The sequence below is a fragment of the Peromyscus leucopus genome, chromosome 8b, assembly GCF_004664715.2.
Source record: "Peromyscus leucopus breed LL Stock chromosome 8b, UCI_PerLeu_2.1, whole genome shotgun sequence".
Classification (NCBI taxonomy): domain Eukaryota; kingdom Metazoa; phylum Chordata; class Mammalia; order Rodentia; family Cricetidae; genus Peromyscus; species Peromyscus leucopus.
In genome coordinates, this window is record NC_051086.1 from 86,762,328 (window position 1) to 86,775,278 (window position 12,951).

The following is a 12,951-nucleotide window of genomic DNA, read 5'->3' on the forward strand; positions in this document are numbered from 1 at the left end:
TATATGGGTTCCACTGTCGTTAACAAGGTGGGAGGATAGGGCAAGAAGAAGAGAAAACACGGGAGATTAGAGAGGACTTGTACATGATCTGTTTCAGCGTGAGTACTCTTTTCCCCTCTTCAAATCAGAACTAGAACACTCCTATTAAAGATGTCTGTCTGTACCCTGGTGCCCTTTAGCTGCAGTAAGCTCTAGCTAGCAGATATCACAAAAAAAGAAAATTCTGAACTCACGAATGGTTCCAATTTCCCCCCAAATCTTCCCATTGTTCCTTCCTTTTCAGTCCTCAGAGTTATTCCATGCACTGTGTCCAGGATAGCTGCACTCACAATGGTAGACTAGTTAAACTAGGGTGACCCCCATCTCATGGACCTGGATCCTTGCCTCGACTTCCTATTATGGTATTGTCAATCTTTTTATTGTGTCTTCTAAACACCAACCCCTTGTTTATGGCAGGGCAGGAATCTGTCTACCTGTCTCTATCATCTGTCCCTATTTATCAAACTTCCAGAGCATATTAACAGACCCATTCAATATAGACTTAAGCTCCAGGAACACTTTAGCAGACCCAAGGTGTGGATTATAACATGAAACACAGGCACACACACACATGCAGTCACACATACTAGTTTCCAGCATCAATATCAAGTGCCTCACAATAGACTTTAACTCAGCTCCAGAGGATCTAATACCTTCTGACCTCCACAGGCAACTGCACTAATTTTTTTTAAATGCAAGAGAGGAAATGAGACTAGGAAATCTTAGGGAACAAGTTATGGTATTTTTAACATTACACACACACACACACACACACACACACACACACACACACACACCAAAGCATGAAGCTATTTAGAGTTAGAACAATCATGAAATTCCTCCTTATAAATACATAAATTTTAGATAATCAGAGAATTTGTTAATCAGTATACTAAGTAAAATCCAGTAATAATCTACAAAGAATATAAAACAATGTCTTCAATACTAAAAAACGCTATTAAAAGGTTTTCTATTCCCATTATTTCATAAAGTATTAAGAAAAAAATCACTGCACAAGATACAGTTTTTAACTGAGGGATATGTAAACACTAAAACAGTCTTAGAAAAATAGGAATCTACAATATTTAGTGATTTCCTATGATGGCAATCAAGTTATAGAAAGACTTACAGTAATAAGATGACTGGGATGGAGCAACAGCTCGGCAGTTAAGAGCATTGGCTGCACTTCCAGAGGACCAGGTTCAATGCCTACACAACAGCTACTACACAACGGCTCACTACATCTATAACTCCAGTCCCAGGGGTAACAACATCTCTTTATTGAAGAATGGCACAAATGCAAGGTCCTCTTCTATCAACTTTCAGGATAACTATCAAGAAGAACCAGGGCTCCTTCCTCCATATTACAGCACAGTGCACACACCTGTAAAGTACACTATTGCAATAAAGTCAGAGCAAATATTCGTATCTGTATGACATCATTGACACAGAGTTTATTAGTGATTAATGAGTGTAGGATAGATTGGACTATAAGATATTAAAATCATGCCCCTGAAAGCTCTTTCATCTTGATATTTTTATATTTGGCATGCAGTTGGTACTTTTTAAATTGCTGAATTATTTTTATAGGCCAGCTCTCAAATTAACACATTCATATAATAAAGGCAAGCTCAAGAAAAAACAGTGGTACTGATATGGTTTGGAACACAGTTTAAGGAATCCAGTGTTTTCCTGCTAGGACTACTTCTACAAAAAGAAAACATGTTTTCCACACTAATCTCAACTATATTTCACTAAGAATTTTCCTATGGAATCCCAGATCCACATACATCTAGGTCATTCATTCATTCATTCATTTGTGCTGTTATGCTGTTAAAAGTTTGAACCCAGGACCTAAGCGTGTACTCTTATCACTAAACTACACCCTAAGCCCTTAAGTTAGTTCTTAGAAACATTTTTCTACAGTATTTTTCCTCTAAAGAAAAAAGACATATTCTACACCAAATAAAATAAACCAATTAACATAATGAACCTTTGTTATAGCTAATTCTTTTTATAAATGTATATTTTCAAAGCTTTCCCAAATATAAAGATGTCAAGGAGGCCAGGCAGCGGTGGCGCATGCCTTTAACCCCAGCACTTGGGAGGCAGAGCCAGGCGGATCTCTGTGAGTTTGAGGCCAGCCTGGTGGACAGAGTGAGTTCCAGGACAGGCACCAAAACTACACAGAGAAATTCTGTCTCGAAAAACCAGGGGGGAAAAAGTGTCAAGGTTTTTATATAGCCAGTTTAAAAGCTCTAATTTTTTGAAAAGATTTTAAGTAACTTGCTTGTAATGAGTTGGTTGTTAATCTATAATTGCCTGAAGCATCCAGCATATTCCAAAATAATTTGATCTGTAGCACAAGAAAAGTTCTATTAAACTCAGAATATTTTGACTCTGAAGCTGGAGATAAGCATCAACAATGATGACTAATGTGATGATATATTGTGTCCCCCAACATATTGTGTACCCTAATAAACTTATCTGGAGATCAGAAGACAGAGCCAGCCACTAGATCAGACACAGAGGCCAGACAGTGGTGGCACACACCTTTAATCCTAGCACTCAGGAGGCAGAGATCTGTCTGGATCTCTGTGAGTTCAAGGCCAAGCTGGGAACAGAGTCAGGCAGTGGTGGCACACACCTTTAATCCTAGCACTTGAGATCTCATGCCTTTGCTTAGGAAGCACACATACCTTTAATCTCAGGAAGTGTCATGGCTGGGTGGAGAACAGTATACAAGGTGTGAGGAGATAGGAACTAAGCAGGAGCTCAAATGAGACCCGCAGGGGTAAGGACTCAGAGGCTTTCAGTCTGAGGATTCTTGGAAACAGGATCAGCTGAGTAGTTGGTAAGGTGAGGTTAGCTGTGACTTGTTCTTGTTTCTCTGATCTTTCAGCTTTCACCCCAATATCTGGCTCTGGGTTTTTGTTTGTTTGTTTATAAGACCTTTTAAGATTTGTGTTACAGACTAATAATACAAAAACAGAACAGACTTGCTAATTGTAAATGAAGCAACCACAACAATTAATGTCAGTATTTTAAAAGTAGATGACTGCTTTCAAGGCACACAATGAATATGTAAAATGCTAGACCTAACACGGAACTAAGTAAACAGAGTAAAGAAAAACAGTTTACAGAAAAGTTGCTAAGACAGAACAAGGGGATCCCATAAACCCCACACCCAGTTCCCTGTATAACTATTTGTTACAACTAATGAATCAACAGGATATGTTACTATACCTAAGGTCTATATTTTGTTTAGATCCCTTAGTTTTTAAACCAATATCTTTTTTATGTTCTAGAATACCCCTTTACATTTAGAAATTATGTCTCTGTAGGATTCTCAGACTGTGACAGTTTCTTAGACTTTATTTATGGTGCTCTTTATAGAACTGAGGAATACTAATTATAAGAAGAATTTCCCTCAGTTGGAGTTTTCTGATGTCTTCCTCATTATTACCATGAGGTTATAAGTTTTTGGAAGACGCTACATGTTATGTCCCAAAGAAACCCAGGACATAAATCTAACTTTGATATGCAAATTGTTCAATTAGCATATCAAAGTAGACACTAGCTACCAGGTTCTCCCAGCATAGCAAGTAACTGTTACAGTGTCCTGGCTGGTCTTAGCACCTCTCAAGCCCTGCCTAAACCTTTCCAGGCCCTAAGCTCTGCTCCCCTTCCTCCAGCTTTTCTTTTCCTAAAAAATCCAGCCATTCTGGCCACACACTCTCTCAGCTCTGCTCTTGGCTCCTTGTTGTGGGATATTTGTACACTGTGTGAAGATGTGTCATTGTGATTGGTTTAATAAAGAGCTGAATGGCCAACAGCTAGGCAGGAGAGAACAGGCAGGACTTCCGGGCAGAGAGAGGAAATCTACAAGAAAGATGGGAGATGCCAGTAAGACACTGAAGAAGTTGGAGTACAGAATGGAAGAGAGGTTAAAAAAAAAAAAAATTAAAGACCAAAAAAAAAACCCCACATGTTAGAACATAGATTAATAGAAACTGGTTAATTTGAGTTATAAGAACTAGCTGGGAACAAGCCTAAGCTAAAGGCCAAGCATTCATAGTAAGTCTCAGTGTCATTATTGGGGAGCTGGAAGTCCCAAAAGAATGCCAAGAAAGAATGACAAAAGAATGACAAGAAAGACTAACTACAGCTCCCTTTCACCTCTCTCTTCTCGTCCTCTCTTGCCTTCCCTCCCACCCCGTCTCTCTTCTCATGGCCCAGTTCAGTCTACTGGTCATGTCTTCTGCTTTCTCTCCCTGCTCTAACTCTTCCAGATGCCTCTGGCTGTGCTCTCCCTCATATCTACAATAAAAACCTTCTCCTCAATCATATCCAGGAGCAGTCATGTCCTCCTTTTTATTCACCACAGAGGTAAACACTTATTCTCATCGCATCCTTTGAGAGTGTGTGCTACTAAGAACATGGAACTAAATAGTGTACATACATAAACATACTCCATAGAAGTGAAAGAAGAGTGAAGCTCCAGCTTTTTAGACTGTACCAACATTAACAAAAACAGTTGTTACCTATATGACCCATACTATGTGTCAGGCATCATGCTAAGTGTTCTACATATGTACATTACTCAATTTTCTGCAAAAGCCTATGAAATATACATGAATTTTCCCTTTAACAGATTACTAATGATTTTTTTTTTTTTTTTTTTTTTTTTTTTGGTTTTTCGAGACAGGGTTTCTCTGTGTACCTTTGCGCCTTTTCCTGGAACTCACTTGGTAGCCCAGGCTGGCCTCGAACTCACAGAAATCCGCCTGGCTCTGCCTCCCGAGTGCTGGGATTAAAGGCGTGCGCCACCACTGCCTGGCACTAATGTATTTTTAAGTACAAAATCCAGAACTTAACACTAGTCCTGATATTGCCTCTCCTACATAGATTCAAATCCATTATTCTACTAGGGAACCTATACTTCTCTATCTGTTACAAACTGGAAAGGCCTGTCTATGTGTTAGAAATAAGTTCAGGGTCTCAGCAAAAAAGACTACCACTCCAATTAAAATGTCTCAACAAGTCAAAACTTCCTGTCTGACCAGAAGGCTGTGTTGATACTCACCAAAGCAGAAGAACAAGCACAGAAGGACAGGAAGTTCATTTGTTTTTTATTATAATGTAGAATAAAATGTCTTTTCTACAGTGGCTGGAGTCCAACTTCACAGTCTTTTGTAATTGGATTAGTCTTAAAAGAATGGTACAAAGGAAATGAAGGAAAGCAGGAAGGTGTTATCACTTAAGTTCTGAGAATTCAGCATGGTCTCTGCATAAACAAAAGTTTTACCAGGTAGAGGGAATTAAAATATTTGCATAAGGTGGGGTGATGTAAAGATTTGAGGTCCTTGTTGTAAACAAGTATTTTACAGTGTTTGATAGAAAAGACTAATATTTAATGTTCATTACAAATAAAAACCAGTCATTTCAAATCTCAACTTGGATATCTCAATTATTCTTTAAACTCATAATATCCAAACATGAAATTCTCTCCTTCTGCTCACTCCCTCAAACCTAACTCTATCAGAGTTCTCCATTTCAATTAATTCAAAACTGAAATCTTGATGAACAACTTGATTTGATTAAAAAGCATCTATGATTAGTAAAACATATCTCTGAAAGCAGATATGTTTTAAAGTGTGGATGTTTCCAAAATTAGCTATAGGGTGAGGGATCTACCTTAAATATGGGTGTCTCCATCCCATAGGCTGAAAGGGTGAAAGGAAGGGAGGGAGGGAGTTAGTCCACTAATGTAGGTTTCCTGGCTGCCCTGTTGTGAACTGCTCTGCTCTGCCATGCCAGACTTGACACATCTAAACCAGCAGTTCTCAACCTGTGGGTAGATGACCTTTTCACAGGAGCCACATATCATATATCTGCATATCAGATATTATGATTCATACCAGTCACAAAATACAGTTAACAAGTACCAATGAAAATAATTTTATGGTTGGGGGTCACCACAATATGAGGAACTATATTAAAGGGTCACAGCATTAGGAAAGTTGAGAACCACTTGCTTAAAGTAAACAAAATAAATCTTTCTACCCTGAAGTCGTTTCAGATATTTTGCTAAAACGTTGAAAAGCTTGATACACTCACCAATTCTGTCCTACCATCCATCCATCCATCCTCACCACTGCCACCATCTGCCTTGCATTATTTTAGTTTTTTTAATTAAATGTATTTTTATTAATTCTTTGAAAGTTTCATACAATATATTTTGATCATATTTACCCCAATACCTCCCCCTAACTCTTCCCAGACCTACCCTCACCTCCCTACAATATTTTTTTAAATAACTCACTGAGTCCATTTTGTGCTGCCCATATACTCTTGCTGTGAGGTCAACCTACCAAGGACCACACCCTTCAAGAAAACTGACTCTCTTGCCGGGCGGTGGTGGCGCACGACTTTAATCCCAGCACTTGGGAGGCAGAAGCAGGCGGATCTCTGTGAGTTCGAGGCCAGCCTGGGCTACAGAGTGAGTTCCAGGAAAGGCGCAAAAGTACACAGAGAAACCCTGTCTTGAAAAACAAAAAAAAAAAAAAAAAAAAAAAAAGAAAAGAAAAAGAAAAAGAAAAAAGAAAACTGACTCTCCCTCCCCCAGAAGTTATCAACTGCTTCGAGTTCCTCAGGTAGGGGTAATAGTAGGTTCATGAATACACAGTTGTCAGGCTTGATACTGGGAGGTATCCCACAACTGGCTCTGAACTTTTTATTTACCATCTATCTGTTTCCATCTCCAACGTGCATCCGTCCCTTATTCATTCTTTCTAAACATACATCTAAACACAGATTCTAGCTGAATAATTAATTAGAATGCAAACTGAACAGCCACATCATTTAACACTTAAAATGCTTGACAGATCTCCCATCAGAAAAGGCATAAATTCTTAACACAGCTCAGTTTCATTTAAAATCAGTGTCTTGTTTTCCTAACATTGGCTTTCTTTCTGTTTCTGATCTCTTTCTCCCTTCAAATGTCTATAAAGACACCAGAGAAATAACTCATACCTATGGAATCAGGATAGAATATTTTTCATTCCAAATTAATATTTAATAATGTAGAACTCCCAAAGACAGTAAGAAATGTTTTATCTTATTATATCATTTTGGTTCATAATAAAATTCTTACATTCCTTCCTCTATAGACAGAATAACAGCTGATAGACTATAACACAAATTGCTAAATGGTCTTATTAATAAAAAAAACAAACAGAGCCGGATATTGGGGTGAAAGCTGAAAGATCAGAGAAAGAGAACAAGCCACAGCCAATCTCACCTCACCAATTCCTCAGCTGATCCTTGTTTCCATGAATCCTTAGACTGAAAGCCTTTGAGTCCTCACCTGAGGGTCTCAGTTGAACTGCTCTTTAGTTCCTGTTTCCTCACACCTTATATACCTTTCTCCCCAGTCACTTCCTGGGATTAAAAGTGTGTGTGCTTCCCAGTACTGGGATTAAAGGTATGTACCACCATTGCCTGGCTCTCTTTCCAGTGTGGCCTTGAACTCACAGAGATCCAGAGTGATAGAATTAAGGGTGTGTGCCATCACTGTCTGGCCTCTATGTCTAATCTAGTAGCTGGCTCTGTCCTCTGACCCCCAGATAAGTTTTATTGGGATGCACAATACATCACCACAGATAAACTGAAAACTAAACCTTCCCCTCCCCTCTCTAACCACATGACACAACTTAAAAATATATTAACATTCACTGCCAAGACCAAAGTAGTAAGTTAAAAGATCATAAATTATATAAATATGACTCAAAGTTGTTCTTTCAAATCAACTATACCAAATAATGTTTTGGTTTTCATTGACTCTACATATGCACACACTTGTGTATGGGGGTGTCCTCATGTACCTCAGGCTGGCTTCTAATTAGAGTATGTAATGTAGCCAAAGAAGATCCTGGAACTTCGAACATTCTTGCCTTCATCTTTTGAGTGCTAGGATTATAGGTGCGTGGTAGCTCACGAGGTTTATGTGATGACTGAAACTAAATCCAGTGCTTTATACATTCTAGACAAGCATTCTAGGCTATACCTCCAGTTCATATATATGTTTTTTTAAGTACTTAGCATAATGCCATACATTTGTGGGTACCTGAGTCTTAATATACTGTTTGACTATTATAATAATGGCAAAGAGAATAAAGGTCTAAGATCAAAATGTTTTAAGGAAAAAATGTTTTTAAAGCTAACAACATGATGATATATGCAATACAGAAATTCAAAGCACTATTCCTTCCCCTGGATTTGTCCTTAATAAAGCTCTTGCTAAGGCTATTACAATCTTTATTACTCTCCCAAGAAAGAAGGAAAAATAGATACAACAATGATTAAATCTCTGGGTAATAAGAATCATTTGGATCCAACAGACATAGAAATAGTTAATCAAGTAAGAAACAAAGTGTATAAAGAACCCAGAAAACAGACACAGGTGTAAATAAAAGAAACTACCTACCAGAGAAACTGGCATTCCAAATCACTAGAGAAAGGAAAGGACCTTCAACAAATAGCATAAAAAAATGACTATCTCTATTTGAAATAAATAAATGATTCCCTTCTCACACAGTAATCATTTTGCTGTAAGATTTACAAAAAATAAATTCATGTGCATTAAAATTAGAAATGAAAATTCTTATAATTATTTATTGAATATATTTATGATCTCCAAGAGTCTTCAAATAACATGAAGGATGAAAAATAATAATAAAATTGAATAATTTAAAATTTTAACTTACTCAACATCAGTTCGGGTATTAAAAAAGCAAAATTTTAAGATGGAGTTTATAAATTGAGAGAAAATACTTACAATAAAAGTCACAGACCAAGAATCAACCAAGAACAGGGGCCTATAAACCACAGGAGAACAAGCATTTTAGAGTTGCAGATCTTACTGAAGCAACAGAATAGTTCGGGGAGTGGGGTGAGGTCCAAAAGACCTTTAAGCAAAGCATTTCAAAATTACATATGAAAAAGCCTGTTGGCAAAGTGGGAAACTGGAACTTCTCCAACTCCCACCATCACTTTCTGGCTCATTATAATACTAAACTTCACACCCCTAGGTGGAGGTTGAAGAGGCTAATAAGATATATGATGAAGTTGTATGCAGAATTACATGTAACAGAACACACCCATTAAACCCGAACTCTGTATAAAAGAGCTGTTTCAGCTACTAAAGGCTCTTTGCTCAGGCCACTTTGTTTCCTCCCCTGGAGAAGTATCTTTCCTTAATAAATCTCTCACTTTGCTACTGTTCATGTATTTCTGTCCAATCCCTTGTTCTAGGACACAAGAACCTAGAATCATTCCAGAGATGCACACTGAATCCCTGTATCAGCCAATATCAGGATGCTCTCTATCTTGTATTTCACCTCTGCAATTCTAGCACAAAATAAGCATTAACAATGTACAAATGAGTATGCACATATTCCAATAAAACTATTCACGAATACTAAAATTTGAATTTCATATAATTTTCAGATTATAATGAAAATGACATTTTAGACTTCATTAATTTTTTGAATCATTTAAAATAAATGTAAAAACCATTCTTAACTCATAGGCTGTATAAAAACAGGTGGAAAGGTACATATGGGTCATTAGCTATAGTTTACTGGACCATCTTTGAGATATACAAAGAATTTCTATAATCAGTAAAAGATAAATAATTCAATAAAAACATGCATGAAAGTTATAAAGTTATTAATAGGTGAGAAAACTATAAAGGCCAATAAACACATGAAAGAATATCAAACCTCACTAGAAATTAGGTAAAACAATTAAATCAGTGAGATGTCACTTTTTACTCATGAGAGTGGTAAAAGCTAACTCCTACTATATGAACATTGGCAATACAGGAACTCTCTGGGAAATATGAGTGTGGACAGTAACAATGACAGAGAAATTGGGCTGGAGAGATGGCTCAGCCATTAAAGGCTAGGCTCACAACCAAAATGACAGAGAAATTATTTAGCAAAGGTAAAACATAAAGAATCTATATCCTGTCAATTCCACTTCTAGGTACAGTATACCCCCCCCAAAATCCCAATGTACATATAAGGATACTCATTGCAGCATTACTTATAATCTCACACTCACATACCATAATCACAACTAACAAACAGAAATAAACTAAGTTTTCTATTAAGAGGGAAATGAATTAAAAACTAATAAAAAATTGAACACTATGCATAAAAGAAGGTTAACATATACCAATGAAGGGGGGGAAATCAGATTATAGAAAACAAAATTTTATCACCGCTTAGCAAACTTTAAAACAAATAATATTAAACTAAAAACTTCTAACAGATACATTTTTAATGTGCTTTTCAACTCTGAAGATGATTCAAACATCACTAGGTTGGGTGGGCTTTGGGGGGAAGGGTTGTTTGTTTACCAAATTCTAAATCTGTCTTCTTAAGTGTGTACTTTCTATGTCTTTCTATGTTGGAATCTATATTTTTTGTTTGAGAGATGGTTTCATACAGGCCAGGAGAGCCTCACACTTGCTATGTAGCTGAGATTGGCCTTGAACTCCTAATCCTTCTGCCTCCACCTCAAGAGTTATGGGATTATAGGCAGACTACCCTACCCAGCAGAATTAACATTTTAGAAAACTCAAATTCATGTTCTAGAAAGTTCACTGTTACTGAAATATTAAATATTGGAGGCTGGAAACTGAAATTTAAACAAAACAGGAAGAAAAAGAAAAAAATCCTGAAAAACAAAGAGGAAAAGAGAGAACAACATTCAAAAGTTTTAATCAGCTGTGCTTTAGATCTCGGAGGCCATTACCCAACTGATTTTTACATACACTTGCTATCGGCTTTTAAGTACTTTAGAACTACACATCTGCATTTACTGATGATAACAACCAATGATTGAAAAGGATTTTAGAAAACAAAATATCGTGGGGCAATGGTGGTGCATGCCTTTGATTCCAGCACTCAGGAGGCAGAAGCAGGTGGATCTCTCTGAATTTGAGTGCAGCTTCATCTACAAAGCGAGTTCCAGGGCAGTCAGAGCTACATAAAGAAACCCTCTCTCTCCCTCTCCCCCCCCCCATCTCTCTCTCTCTCACACACACACACACACACACACACACACACACACACACACAATGCCAGTTAAGGCAATTATATACACACACAAAAAAAAAAAAAAACAGTTAAAGCAATTACACACACACACACACACACACACACACACACACACACACACACACACAAAATATGCCAGTTAAGGCAATTCTGAAAGATGTAACAGAAAGGTTTTCTCTACTCTGCAGTTCTTGCCAGGATATATATACAATGTAGGCTTCTGGTGGTTAAGCATACAGTCAAATGCTAACATTTTATCTTCACTAATTAAGAGAAAAAGATCAGGAACATACTAGTTGAAACACTGGGTTCACCATATACTGTCTGTCAATGTTGATCAAGTCTCTGCCTCAGTTTCCTCATCTGTCAAAATTGTAAAATAATGGAATTTATTACATAAGGCTGTGAAAATTGATTTAGATATACCTGTATATGTGCCTGTATATGTGTCTGCTTGCTAATATTTACACACATTTTACTATTATTATCCATTTATCAAAAACTGGGAATTTCAGATATCTGAGTTTGAGGCCAGTCTGGTCCACAGAGCAGCTAGGACAGCTAGGACAACACAGAGAAATTCTGTCCTGAAAAAAACATGAAACAAAACAAAAAACCCTGGGAACTCACTGGGTATTGTGACCTTATCCTACATACTAGAAAAGTAGAATTGACAAATATCTATATTTTCTCTCTTAAAGTACATACTCATTCTACTATGTACTATGAGATAGACAAGTGAACTAATGTACAGTTTTCAACTTAACTAATTAATTCCTGAAGGGTATTTCCAATCTATGCAAGTTTATGACTAACTTTAAAGTCATTTAATCTTCCAAATGCTAAAATTCAATGAAAAGGGCTTATGGTTTTTTCTTCTACCCTTAGTATGTACTAATCTAAAATACTAATAAATATGTAGAACTCTCAGAAACTTCTCCCAATTCCCTCCATTCTAAAAAAGTAATGAGTTCTTCCTCTTTTGTTACACTTTAACTATACATCATTCTGAAAAATTTACAATTACCCTCAAAATCTACCCCATCTTTTAAATCACACAATGTAAACAACAACTAAACAGAGTAACAAGAGATTTTGCTGCTTAGCTAAACATTTATCACTTTATTTATAGTATAAAGCCTTATGTTTTTAAGCTGTAAAAAAACTATGCATTTCCCTTTGATAAAAGTATTCATTTTTGGTTGAAAACATTTGAGCTCAATCATCTTACTTTATAATGCCCTCCTTCAACAAATGGTTTTCTATCTGCATCCAGCTCTATTGCAAATTTACAGTACTAATCCTTGCCAGCCATTTTGCTTTTAGCTTGTGACACTTGCAGCCAGCTGCCTTCAGCCAACTCTATTAGAAAATAAGCACAGAATGGAACCTATTTAATAGAGTTGGTACTCACAGAAAATACCTGAATCAGATGTTCCTTTTAAAATATACTTTCTTTTATGATGCTTGGCTATTTCCTTTCAATATAATCTGATGTCTTTATTTAAGATACTGATTCTGGCTCACAGCAATTATTCCTCTCCCAGATTCTATAAAGTTGACCCATTACTGTTTATATGTAAGAATTTTCACACATGCCTTTTATCCCAGCACTGGGAAGGCAGAGGCAGGAGAATCTCTCGAGTTCAAGACCAGCCTGGTGTACACAGTGAGTTCCAGGACAGTCAGGGCTACACAGAGAAATCCTGTCTTGAGGGGCAAAATAAGAATTTTCCAGTTGTAATAAACTATAGGAATGTGTGGTGACATTTTGTTTATGATC

General features: G+C 36.9%; 1 protein-coding gene across 11 annotated transcripts in view; it reads right to left on the reverse strand.

The window, feature by feature from the left end:
• The window catches only part of Tanc2 (tetratricopeptide repeat, ankyrin repeat and coiled-coil containing 2), a 326,078-nt gene that overhangs the window by 243,224 nt on the left and 69,903 nt on the right, over window positions 1-12,951 (reverse strand). The window contains exon 2 of one of the 11 annotated variants that reach the window (XM_028865159.2): window positions 8,879-8,918. The exons of the other annotated variants lie outside the window; for them this stretch is intronic. The gene's annotated coding sequence lies outside the window, so the exon portion shown is untranslated. The remainder of the gene's footprint in view (window positions 1-8,878; window positions 8,919-12,951) is intronic. 11 annotated transcript variants of the gene reach the window in all.